A 14,154-nucleotide genomic window follows, 5' to 3' on the forward strand; every position below is an offset into this window, starting at 1 on the left:
GTACGCTATCTAGTTCTGCAAGAGGCTATTTTATAGGTCGAACTCGTTGTATCCTGATCACATAATAGTAATTTTTCCAATAACATCAAAATTTCCTTTATAAGTATTTTTAGAACTGTATCACCATCAAATATGAGTAATAGTTCAAATATAATTCAATTGATGAAATTTTGTGATTATCTTTAAATTTTACTTGTCAAATTTGAAACTCCATAATAATGGCTATGTCTCAATTACAGAGACGAAAGTGGCTATTTTTTAAAATTGTACCCTTTGAACTTCCTGTGTAGTAATGTAATCAAAATGAATGGGCTGCTATTTAAATGTGATGTAACTAACCCAATAAATTGGGCTTCTGTTCATTGGGCTCTGGTCCACTTTGCTGGTTTGTGATTTCATTTTAGTTAAAATAACATAAATATACACCATAACTTATCTTATTTACACAATTTTTCACCCTTACAAAATAATTACAAAAATCTCGGTTAACTATGTATCTTCATTGAATGTATCGAGGAGCTAATTATGTATCTCGAAGGACCTAAAATCAGAAAAAATATAGCGGGAGCTAATTATGTGTCTTTTTTTAAAAATAAAAGTATCTTTGTTGGATATATTATGTATCTCGATAGACCTAAAATTAAAAAAAAAAATCGGGAGATAATTATGTATCTTTACAGAGGAAACAATGTATCATTGTTGGATGCATCGGGAGCTAATTATGTATCTAGGCAGATCCAAAATCAGGATTTCAGTAATTATGCAAAATGTCGTGACTTTCTGTAACTAAGCTCAAAACAATCGGGATTTATGTTGTTTGCCCATTTTATTGGACCAAGGTATTTGAAACCGTCTTTCTATTTCTACAAGGTAGAGATAAGGTCTGCATATACTCTTTCCTCCCAGACCTTACTCGTGAAATTCCACTAGATATATTGTACATTGTTAAGGTATTGGAAATAAGAATACTTTTATTTGAAAAATTAAGCATGAATAATGTATCACAAAAAAAAAGAGCGAGACATGACACTTTTTTTAAAAAAGAAATTAATATTCAAAAGCATGACAATCTGAACAATAACAATTATTTTACAAGTTTCTTAAATTTAAGATAATAATTATTTTTTAGCGATGTAATTAAAAAGTGATCGGTCGACGTTATTTCTAAGTTGGACTCATAACATTCAAAATTTAGAATGCTAGCCCAAGGAAATAGGCTGACCTCTAGCCTAGCAAATGTTAGCCCAAAATGATGAATATTATTCTAGCTCCAAGATCAGATATATATTTTTGGATTTCCAATTGTTGTCTAATCTGTATTGGAATCCCGATTAGTTCAGATTTTCATCGCATAAAATTCATTTAAGGACAAATGCTTTCTAACAAGATTTTTTCATATTCGAACTGAACTTGAGACCCCTGATTAACGATGGACAGATCATATTCATCCTATCACATCCCTGCTGGTTGCTTTATATATTTGTTACCATTCTTCGATGGTTCCATAAATTGCTTCGTCTTTTGCTTGTCATTGTATTGAAAGTCGCAGACAGTGCCTACTTGCTTGCGTCGTTGGCCTTGGTTCTACATATATTTTTTAAATAGACAAAAGAATCATCTTAAAATAATTTTAAAAGTAAAATGAATAGAAATACTAGTAATTAGGAACATCCAATTTTAAATCTACTCATAATCCAATCCAAAAAATAACAATAAATAAAATAAAAACAGATCTTCATTTTTTAAAGAAAAAGAATCAGTCAACATCACATGTGAAGGATAATTAATCTACCTATAAAAAGCTGAAATTATATTCTTACATTATTATTTATTGATTTATCATTTTTTTATTCTCTACAAATCTGACAAATATATGCAAATATTTTGTTATATGTGCAAAACAATGTTTTTGTTCCTAACATCATATAATATAATGCCAACCCACAATGCTTAGCATATAAACATATGGCAATAACATATGGAGTACTGTGGCGGACCTAGGTTTTATAATGTGCCGTTCCGGCACCCATTAAATCCGATGCAGAATAAATATAATTATATAAGAAATGTATAAAAGTTGGTATAAGATGGAAAAAAGCATCCATGAAATCAAGAAGATAGCTGGTTGTTTTGATTTCCAGGCAGAACCTTACAGTTTTATGTGTTAATACGTGTGTTTGAACCTCCCGAGCATCTACGACCCTTAAATCCTGGATCCAATAGATGGCAGTCCGGTGCATAAAGCGAGAAAGAGCCACATCTCAATAGCAGTGACAGAGCCATGATTTTCACTGAGAGGGTTCAGAAGTATATATATGAACTAGTCGAAGGGGGTTCACCATCTATTATATATGCATAAAAAATATTTTTTAACCATGAAAACATAATATTAAAACAATATAATAACTTTTCATCGAAGGAGGTTCGGATGAACCCCTTGAGCAAAGGTGGCTCCGCCACTGCTCAACAGCCAAGAGGTTTGATATATATGTAGACAATCTATACCCCATAATGCAAGCACCAGCGAGTAGTGATTATTTCTATGATTCGAACTTATGATTTATAAGTCACATAAAAATAATTTTATCGTTACTATAATGCTCTACTCAGAGGCAGAGCCAGGATTTCACCGGAGGGGGTTCCATATTCAAAGAAAACTTAGGATTTCAACTAAGGGGGTTCCATATTCAAAGAAAACTTAGTCGAAGGAGGTTCAACACCTACTATAACCACATAAAAAATAATTTTAATCATATATAAATAATATATTTTTTCATCAGAAGAGGTTCGACCGAACTCCAAACAGAAGGCTGGCTCCGCCCCTGGCTCTACTTCGTTACGATAATGTAGATATGATTTCATAATAAAGGGAAAACATCATGAGAGAAAAAGAAACAATACTTTTGAACCACACAAAAAAAGTTTTTGGGTTTTGGAAACTTCAATGCCATGCCACAAGTTCTCTTAAAATGTTTTGATTACTTTCACTTTTTTAAATGTACTATGACTCGTATTTTCATGTAAAATTAGAAACTTTTGTTTATAAAGTATGTTTTTATTATTCTTTTTGTAAATATATTGCAGTTCTGAGGTAGTGATAACGTTCGCGTACACTCTATTCTCACCGCTATAAATATGATGTTGTTGAATTGTGGACTTAATATTTACACCACCATGTTATAACTTAGCAATTTTTGTTACCGTTACAATGAAATAATTGAGATTGGTCTCGGCTTTTTAGTCAAAAATTTTGAATTCAATCTGTAGGAGAGTCGAAAGTATTTTAATCGAATGCATTTCATATTGTTAGTACCTTGCGATTCAATTAATCAGGCATTAAGATTCGAACATCGAATGGTTAAATTGGAAAAAGAAAAAAAACTATAATTTACGATAAAATTGTCCTTAATTGAAAATATCTAATTTTAAAAATTTATCATAGTTACTTGACTTTTCTATTAAGAGATTTGGCTCATTAATTAACTTTAATTCTAGAATTCATTTTGAAAATTCAAATATAATGTGAACTCATATCAAACATTTTCTAAGGAAAATTAGAACCTGAAATTTCATAGTAATTTAAATTGAGTTGACAAGCATAATCAATGTACAATTTCATATACATCATGTAATCTTTAATTAATTTGTATGTAATAGTTCACTTAATGAGGCAACATGTATATAAATTGTTATAGGTTCGCCAGAATTCAATATTTTTAATTTATAACTCATATATATGATAAAAATTCACTTAATATGTATAAATCAAAAAAATCGCTAAACTTAATATTCTAGATGTGCCTCTGTTGCTTTGATGTCTTCGAGAGTAGATTATGTTAACTTCATGCAAAAATGCATGACCGATATTGTAAAGCTAAGTTGCTGAAACTCTTTAAAAAATATTATTGTATTCGTATCGGATCATTTAAAATTGTACTATTTTAGAAGGATCCACCGTGTATCCAACTACATTTTTGAAGATTCTGAGTAACGTAATTGTAAAGAATATATGATAATGAAATGAAATTTCACAGTAATTTTGCATGAGAAGAGCTAGACCAAGTCAAATGTGGAAATGGAATAATAATGAAAGGACATAACTTAAAACTTGGGCAAAGAATCATTCAAATGAAAGTACATTTTATTTTTCCACAATATTTGTACTCATTGTGAGTGAAAGGAATAAAATAAATAATATTTTGATCAATAGTTAACTCACAAAAAATATTAAAATATAAATTAAAAAAAATAGAGCGTGCTTGTGTAAGTTTTTGACCTTGCATAAGATTTAATTTAACAATTATAAAAGTATATGAATTAATTAAAACTTGCCAAGAAAATAAGAATACTCAAAATTTATTCAAAGTCTATGTACCCTTAAGGGCGAATTTATGATTTTAAAGTTATGAATTTTAGATTTTAAGAAAAGATAATAATTGTGTTACGGATATATAGCCAGATAATTTATACATATTGAATGAATTTCTATATACAATATATACAAAATTTAGTCGAACTCATAACTTGTGGTATAGATGATCGGTTGATTTATACAAATGTTGCTTTTTATGCCACTATATTTTTTTTCCTTATTTTAAGAAATTTTCCAAATACAATCCCGGAGATCGACAAAACTCTAGACTATCTTCTAACATAGACAAAATTTTAGACCGAATTCTAACTTTGTCCAAACAAATTTTTTTTTTTTTTTTTTTGTATAGATCTTCTCTTCTATGTAATTGATTATGTATTTGTCTCATAACCTTAAAAAAAAACAGAATGTTGACAGGTGCATATATGTAGTGCGTTTTTTAAGAATTCTAAATAGATATGACAATATTTTAAAATAATCCGAGCAACACAAGCCATAAGTATGTGATGAAACAAGGTGCAAAGTACATCATCTCGTACAAATTTAACAGATAAAGTCCATTTTTAGCATAATTAATCTTTAATTTATTTATATTTTTAAGAAAATCATCATATGTATTTCATTTTCTATACATATAATATAATATGATGTGATGATTAAAATGGTTAACAAAAAAAAGCAAAATTTGACCAAGTAAACGTGTCTTTCGTGCTAACAATAGTGGGACAAATTATTAGTACAATATTTTAACATATGACAAAAGAAAAGCCATCATTTGTGGCGTGACGTATCAACAACTCACACAACATGGGCCACCATTATCGTGACGGATTCAGAATTTAGCGATCGTAAATACTAAAAAGATTTAAACATATATATCGATATCCAAATTTTAAGGTTTCGATTAGAAATACCAAAGGACTTAGCTATCTTCGTAGTTTAATGTGTCCTCTTCTCCGTCCTATATACCAGTTTTTATATATTTCTTATATAATTATATCTAATTTGCGTTAGATTTAACAGGTGCCGAAGCACCACAAATTAACACCTAGGTCCGCCCTTGCAAAAATCCGTAACCAATTGTCATCAACATAATTACGGTGGAGCGGTAAGTACTTTTCCGCCTTAATCAGAGATATTAGGTTCGAATATGGATATAAAATTAATGTCTTTGGTAAGAAGCTCCCCAAACGGGGAACTTTCACGGGAATCCAAACTATTCGAGTCTCAAAACAGATACCAAATACTTGAAAAGATGAGGAAAAAAAAAAACAATTGCCACCACAAAGCACTCAGGGGTCGTTTGGTTGGAAATAAGTTATCTTGAGATTAATCATTCCCGAATTAGCTATCTCAAGATTACGTATCCCACTCTCGAGGTGGGACAAAAATAACAAACAGTACAATTTCAAAATGAGCTATCGCATGCATTTTATCACAATCATACATAAAATAAGTCCATTCTAAAATTAATTTCGAAATTAATTAACCCTTATCCCGCACCAAACGGGCCCTCAGTGTGAGAAACTTCCATGTGTGAACTCTTTGGAGGTTTATTTAAAATAATGAGTTCAATTTCCAAGTACTTAACTTTATTACAATTTACAAAAAGAAAAACTAAAAAGAACAACGAAAAAAGATCAAATTTAAAAAAAAAAATAAAAACATAACCTACAATACATAAATTCAAATTTAATCGAAGAGTTTAGCCAAAGGGAAGCAAGTTGCTTGAATCATGGTAAATTCAAATGTTGGTTAATTTGGACCATCGCAATAAAATAGGAGTAATAAACTTTATATTCTTTCTATTTTATAGTAATTCTTTTTGAATTCTATATTACTCAATACTAATAATGATGGAAGTAAAATATATTATTTCCTTCAATTATTCAGTCTAATATTTTAACTATATATATATATGCAACAGCTAGCCTTTGTTACCTGGCCAAAGATTCTATTGATATTTTTCATAATGCAAACAACCACATTAGACGTGAATTTTAATTAATATAATGTCACCAACCATTATGTTCAATATATTATTTAATTTATCGGCGGATTTACGATATATGATAATAATTTATGTTATTAGTTACTTCTTCAATCTCGAATATTTCATTAAATCTTGGGTTTATCAACGAGATTGAGACATTAAGTATTGTTTCTTGAAGTAAAATCATGTTCGATGTTCTTGGCGATCAAATATACAATAAGAAGGCTCATATCATATCTTAATTTGAGAAAAACGCTGCTAATAATTATATTAAATCACGAAAAATGATAAGGAGAAAGAATCAAAGGATAAACAGATTTCACAAAAGTTTTATAACATTTCTATTCTATCATATTTTTTTTGTGAAAAAAAATTCTTTACTTCGATTCACATTTTATATTTATGCTAAGAAACCCATCTAATACGTATAAATAGTCTATTCTGAATTCCTAAAAAATATTTTATAAATTTAAAACTCGTAAAATTAAAATCATGAATCCGTCATTCACTGTATTTAGGTGATATATGAGCATAGGTTATCTAATTAACATCCAACCATATATGACAACATATGCCAATTTGGATTAGGTGTGTTTTGCTCGTCATGTATTAGTATTATAATATATATATATATATATTATATCACTCCGTTCTAAAATACGTGTCCTTTTTATTCTTTCTATGTTTATTAAAAAATAATAAATATAAATAATTAGTTAGATATTTCTTGAGAATTGAGCAGATAACGATACTTTAGTAAACTATTTTTTTTTTTAGGTTTTAGTCTCCTTTTACTTTTGCTAAGAAATGCTTTATTTTCTATTGTTAATTTTTTCAACATAAATTCAAATTTAATTGGTTGATACTTCGACGAAAAAAAAAAAGGAGTACTAATTAGTGGACGATGTTGGTTACACGTTGAATATAAGAAATTATTTCTAGTCACCAACAAATGATATCTCTTTTTTTTTTTTTCTTCATATGAAATATAGCAATTTAAATTATATAATTTTCAAGCTACAAGTGCTCTTCGAGTTTAGTCACAATTGATAAAGACATTAATTGTTTTCTGTACTTACTTCACTAATAATAAAAAAAGGTTATTCCGTTAATAACATTTTTGATCCTTCAGTTATTAATATTTTTTTTTAAATTTTAATCCATATAATAGTATGCTATCAGACTAATTATTAACTTTCAATTAGTTGAATCATACACTTTTAATTTCTTTATTTGTGGATTAATATAACAACAACAACATACTCGATATAATTTTATAAGTGGGGTTACCAGCAAGATAGAACTTACACCTTACCGATTTTTGTGAAGTTAAAAAAACTACTTCCGATAGACCCTCAGCTTAAAAAAAAAAATTCACAGATAAAATATATCAAGAATATTCACATATTCATTTAAGTTCAAATTAAAAGATTGTACCTATTAATTACTCAGTTAGGCAATACAGTTTAATTATAGTTTACAACAAGATGGATGAAAATTTCATGCACATTCCAATTTAAGTAGTTTTAATTAATTTATTCATCTTTGTGCAATGAGTATTCAACTACGTGCATTCTCAAATGTTTGGTACAATTTGACAATGGATTAAATGAGTACGTACAAACTTTAATTACTATGGGCGGACCTAGGTTTAGAAATACGGTGCTTCGACACTTATTAAATTGGACACAGAATAAATATAATTATACAAGAAAAGTATAAAGGTTGATATAAGATGGAAAGAAACTACCTATAAAACCAAGAAGATAACTGGACGCTTTGATTTTCAGGCGAAACCTTAAAGTTTTAGGTGTTAAAAATGCGTTTGAACCTCCCGAGCACCCATGACCCTTAAATTCTGGGTCTGCTACTGATATGACCACGATGTTTAACCATGCATAGCCTATTATAACTATGGTGTCATTTTATGATTTATCAGATGTTTCGAATTCGAATCTTGAGTATAGAGTCATTCTTGTTAGGAAAAGTTTTATCCTGCCATGTGAGATTTTTTCCGTAGAAGTACATTCAGATTTAGTCGAACAATGTATATCAAACACCGAGTGTAAAACCATTTAAAAAGTTATATTAGTAGCAATTTTTTGTGGATCATGGAAAAGTAAATTTAGGTTATTCATATATAGTGTTTATTTCAATTTTAATAAACTTTTGGATAAAATTTATGTTTTGCAACAATAGTACTCACTAAAATGAATTACATTGGATCCACACCAGTCATAATATACTAAGTATATAATATTAATTAATGTACTCAAAGACCATGGTTTTTCACCACATGTTATATAACTAGAAGTTTCGATATATAATTGTAGTCATCAATCATAAAAAAAAAAAAAAAAAAAAAAAAAAAAAAAAACAGTTTGGTGTATTAAAACTTTCGTTATGTATGGAGTTTGGATAAGGGCCGGACCACAAGTGTCCTGTACGTAACATTAATGTTGTCTTCACGACTTGAACCCATGACTCATGCAAGTCACATGATAACGACTTTACCAGTTACTTCAAGACTCCCCTCCGTGTCACCAATTGTATAGTATATACTCAGTTAATATATATCACGGCTTTGTTGTTGTAAAACAGTCATTTTGAAAACATGACTTTGGCTAATTGTTGGCACTAATTAATTAGCTAATTAATGTGATAAGAGATAACAAAATTAAATCTACACGATTATTACACAACACATGGTTTCTTACCTACTCTAGCTAGTATTAGCCAATATGGTGTAAAGTTTGGAATTCATTTTTTTTTTTTTTAATAGTTATGGTGTTCGGGTCAGTTTTCTCGCACCTCAAAACACAATGATAGTAGTATGAGTTTAAATTTTATGTACCGATATGGTCTAAATTTTTACACCATTTGATAAGTGTTGTATTGATTGATAGAGTGAGAGAGTCAATCCCTTTACAAGTGAGTAAGGACGACTATTTATAATTTAGGAAAAAGGTTCAAATATGCCACTGAACTATCAGAAATGACTCATTTATGCCATCCGTTTAAAGTTGGGTTCATTCATGCCATCGCCGTTACAAAACTAGCTCATCCATACCATTACTTTTTAACAGCCAGTTTTTAAAAATTGCTTTGCCACGTGGCATCTTATTAGAGTGTCACGTCATTTTTTTTCTAATTTTTTTTTTTTTGCACAATTATGACAAAGTGATATTTTTAATGATAGAGATAATATTTGAAGAAAATAATAAAATTATCTTAATTTCATAAAAGGACAACTAAATTGGAACAAAAATTAAAAAAAACAACTAAAATTATATTTATGAACAAATACAATTCCAACTTTAAAATTTTAGTTATCATGGTCAAATGCTCATTAAGTTATTTAATGATAGGCGTAGTATTGAAATAACATAATAAAATTATCTTAATTTCATAAAAAGACAACTACATTAAAATAACAAAGAGATAATTTATTTATAATATTTTCATGATATGGTTTAATTGTCAAGAGCTGGAGAACCATAACTTAAACGGCACGTATTATTAGTTATTTTAGGAGAAAATTATAAATAATATTATAGAGTATTATGTTTCTTTCTCTTTCGTAAAAGTCGTTTTACCAAAAAGGCTCTGTATAATTTTATTTGTTTAAACCAAAACGAGAAGTTAATAATCAAGAAAATGAAGACTAAAGACTTGTTGCCTTCCAAAATTCAGAACAATATATAAAACGTCTTTCTAATTTTATTTTAAAAAATGATTTTTGGGAATCATAAACATCACCTCCTTTTATTTTATTCTATAAATATAATATTTTTAGGATATGGTTAAATAATTAAGAGCCATATCTTGAATAACACGTATCAACAATTATTTCAGTCTCAAATTATAATAACACTATGTTTAATCTTTCTCTTTCGTATGTGTCATTTTTACCAGCAAAATACTACGTCTATCATTAAATAACTGAATGAGCATTTGATCATGAAAACTAAAATTTTAAAGTTGGAATTGTGTTTGTTCATAAATATAATTTGAGTTGTTTTTTAATTTTTGTTCCAATTTAGTTGTCCTTTTATGAAATTAAGATGATTTTATTATTTTCTTCAAATATTATCTCTATCATTAAAAATATCACTTTTTCATTTTTAATGGATCAAAAATAATTAGAAAAAAAAAATGTCGTGGCACTCTAATAAGATGCCATGTGGCAAAGTAGTTTTTAAAAATCGGCTGTTAAAAAGTAATGGCATGGATGAGCCGATTTTGTAACGGCGATGGCATGAATAAGCCCAACTTTTAACGAATGGCATAAATGAGCCATTTTTTGATAGTTCAGTGACATATTTGAGCCTTTTTCCTATAATTTACAATCTTAGGCTTTGGCCAATCATAATTTGTTAATATTGCACTAAAGGACTGTGGCCTATGCGGGTGTCGTGTTACGCATCAGTCTACCAGCCTATCCGGATCATGCCATGTGTCCTAGCTCTCACCTCGCTTTACCCCATACACAAACACAGGGGCGGAGATAAGGTCAATTTCGGGATGCTCCGATAGCAGGGGCGGAGCTACCTTTTATATAGGGGGTTCATCCGAACCCCCTTCGACGAAAAATTATACTATATTTACCTGGTTAAAATTATTTTTTATGTATATATAGTCAATGTTGAACCCCTTTTGATTAATTCGTATGTTTACTTGTGAACCCCTTTACTGAAAATCCTGGCTCCGCCACTGTCTGATAGTCATTAAATTTGACGCAGATTTGGTATAATTATATAAAAATTGGTATAAGACTTAGAAAAGCATTCAGTAAACCAAGAAGATAGATGGACGCTGTCACACCCCTTTTTTACGTACTCCAAAAAAATGTATATTTTAAAGTTCGAAAGGGGTTTACTATTTAAGTGACAAGAAATGAAAATTTATTTCGGAAAAAGATTATTTACATTTTTATTCAGAGTCGCCACTTGGCATAATCTGGTGTGCCAAGTCACCTTTTGAAAATCCTTTTCGAAACCATTTGACTCTTAAACTGGTTTGCGAGCAGAGATTTCGGCTAAGGAATTCTATTGACCGAGGGGAAGGTGTTAGGCACCCCTCGATCCCGTGGTTCAACCACAGTCGCTTGGCAGAGCGTATCGGCTAAATTGACGTTACAAATGCATAAACCACAAAAAAGCACGCAAAATAATCAAACAATAACAAAACAAAACAAAAATGTAAAGTCTAGTCCAATTATTACAACCTGAAATAAAAAACACTGAAATAACCTACACTAGTCCTAAACCATGCTTTACCCGATGCCTCGGGCCTTGATCACGAACATCCTTAGCGTACAAAGTTCTTCGGGGCATTCCCCGGTGAGTAAATACAAATTACCTCGGGGCATTCTCCGGTTAAATAAATGCGCTTTCTAAATACGATAAACAAAACATTCAACAACTATTCCAATCATTCCCACACTACACCAATCCTAAACTTGCCTACCCGAGCTTACTGTTTGCCTATCCGCTCGACAACATACCGCATTCAACATCAACGATGTATCAAAAATATCATAATACTTACTTTTATCAATTTTCGATTCCCTTCCCTAAATTTATTTCAACCAACATGATTAAATAAGTCTCAATCAAATCAACCACGGTGATCGCAATTTCTCCAACATAATATCGAAATATATCACCACGTCACAATCATCAAAACAAACACTAACAACGAAGATTCAAACCAAACACACAACAAATAAATCATCCACACCCACAACATCACAAAAGAAAAGTCAAGATAAAATAAAGATTCGGTTAGAAAAAATGGAACTCGATGAAATTGATCCTTGACGATAATAAAGAAATCCGAAGACCAAAATACTCAATCGGAGAACCTCGATCACGATGAATCCAACTCAGTATAGGGAAAAAATAATAGGACAACTTCAAAACCAGTGAGACAAATTTTGTTATACGAAACCCAAACAAGAACGACGACGCGATTTGATAACGACAACTCAAAATCCAATATTGACGACGAACCAGGAAACAGACGAAACCCAAAACCCCAACAAACAACAGGAACCCAAAACCCAATGCAGATCAAGCTCCGGTGAGCTCCGGTGACGGAGAGAACGGCGGTGGTGCTTGTTTTTCGGTGGTGACTGGAGCTGAAGCTGTCTACGGCGATGTTGTTTCGTCGGTGGCAGCACTGGCCCGCTACTGTTGGCTGAGGACGATAGGTCGCCGGTCGGTGTCGGTTTATCGGCAGCGGGAAAGGAAGTCCGGCGAAGATAGTGACGGCGTTGGTCGCTGAGTTGGCTGTCGTGGTGCTCCGTCCATCGACGGCCGGAGAGGATAAAGGCAGAAGGGGAGAGAGATCATGGACCGAGAGAGAAGGCGGCGCCAGCGCCTTTGTCGTTGTGGTTGGATTTTGGGCTGGGAGAAGAGCTGGTTACGGAGGGGGGTGGTGTTGCTGGTCGTTATTGTTTTGCCGGCGATAGAGCTTTCTCCGGTGGTCTCGCCGGTGACGGCGATAGAAGGCGACTGGTGGGGCTTTTTTGAAAGAGAGAGAGTAGAGAGAGGTCTAGAGAGATGGAGGCTCCCTTTTTTTTTCTTTTCTGTATATGCTCCTTCCCCCTTTTTCTGATTGTATGTGTGTATATATTGTAGAGTGAATTATGAGAGTGAGTGGGGTAGTGGGGTACACGCGGGTAGGGGTAAGGGGTAAGGTATGGGGTGTTAAGGTGGTGATTTGTCATTTTCTTATTGGAGAGGGTTGTTAGGATGTTAAAAGAATAAAAGTTTGTTAGGGATTTTGTTGAGAGTTACTTTTTTTGTATTTTTGTGGGATGTAATCACGTGGGTGAGGGTACATGATATGATAAGGTAAAAATGGGTAAAAACGACATCGGGGAGGGACGAAATTAGGTGTCTACAAACGCTTTTAAAAATTGAAGCCCAACTCCATCAAATTACAGGTTGTATCGAGCCGGCCCAACGGGCCTGACCCATATTGACGGCTTTAGCTGAACTCTTTAATTTTCAGACAGAACCATACAAATTTGAGCGTTAATATGTGTGTTTTAACCTCCCGAGCATCCATGACCCTTAAATCCTGGGTCCGCCACTGATATGGCCACGATGTTTAACCATGCATAGCCTATTATAACTATGGTGTCATTTTATGATTTATCATATGTTTCGAGTTCGAATCTTGAGTATAGAGTTATACTTGTTAGGAAAGCTTTATCCTGCAATGTGAGGCTTTTCCCGTGCAAGTAAATTCAAATTTAGTCGAACAACATCAAACATCGAGCGTAAAACCATAAAAAAAGTTATATTAGTAGCAATTTTTTTGTGGATCATGGGAAAGTAATTTCAGATTCATATCTAGTGTTCATTTCAATTTTAGTAAATTTTTATACATAAATTTATGTTTTGCAACAAAAGTACTCGACTAGAATGAATTACATAGGATCCACCCCAGTCATAATCTACTTTTAGTATATAATATTAATTAATGTACTCAAAGACCATGGTTTTTCACCACATGTTACATAACTAGAAGTTTCGATAAGTAACCATCAATCATAAAAAAAAAGACAGTCTAATGCACTAAAACTTTCGTCATGCGTGGAGTTCGGGTAACGGCCGAATCACAATTGCCTATTGTACGCAACGTTAATGTTGTATGCATGACTTGAACCCATGACTCATGCAGGTCACATGACAACGACTTTACCAGTTACTTCAAAACTCCCCTCCGCGTCACCAATTGTATAGTATATACTAAGTTAATATATATCACGGTTTTG

This window comes from Capsicum annuum, chromosome 11 (genome assembly GCF_002878395.1).
Source record: "Capsicum annuum cultivar UCD-10X-F1 chromosome 11, UCD10Xv1.1, whole genome shotgun sequence".
Classification (NCBI taxonomy): domain Eukaryota; kingdom Viridiplantae; phylum Streptophyta; class Magnoliopsida; order Solanales; family Solanaceae; genus Capsicum; species Capsicum annuum.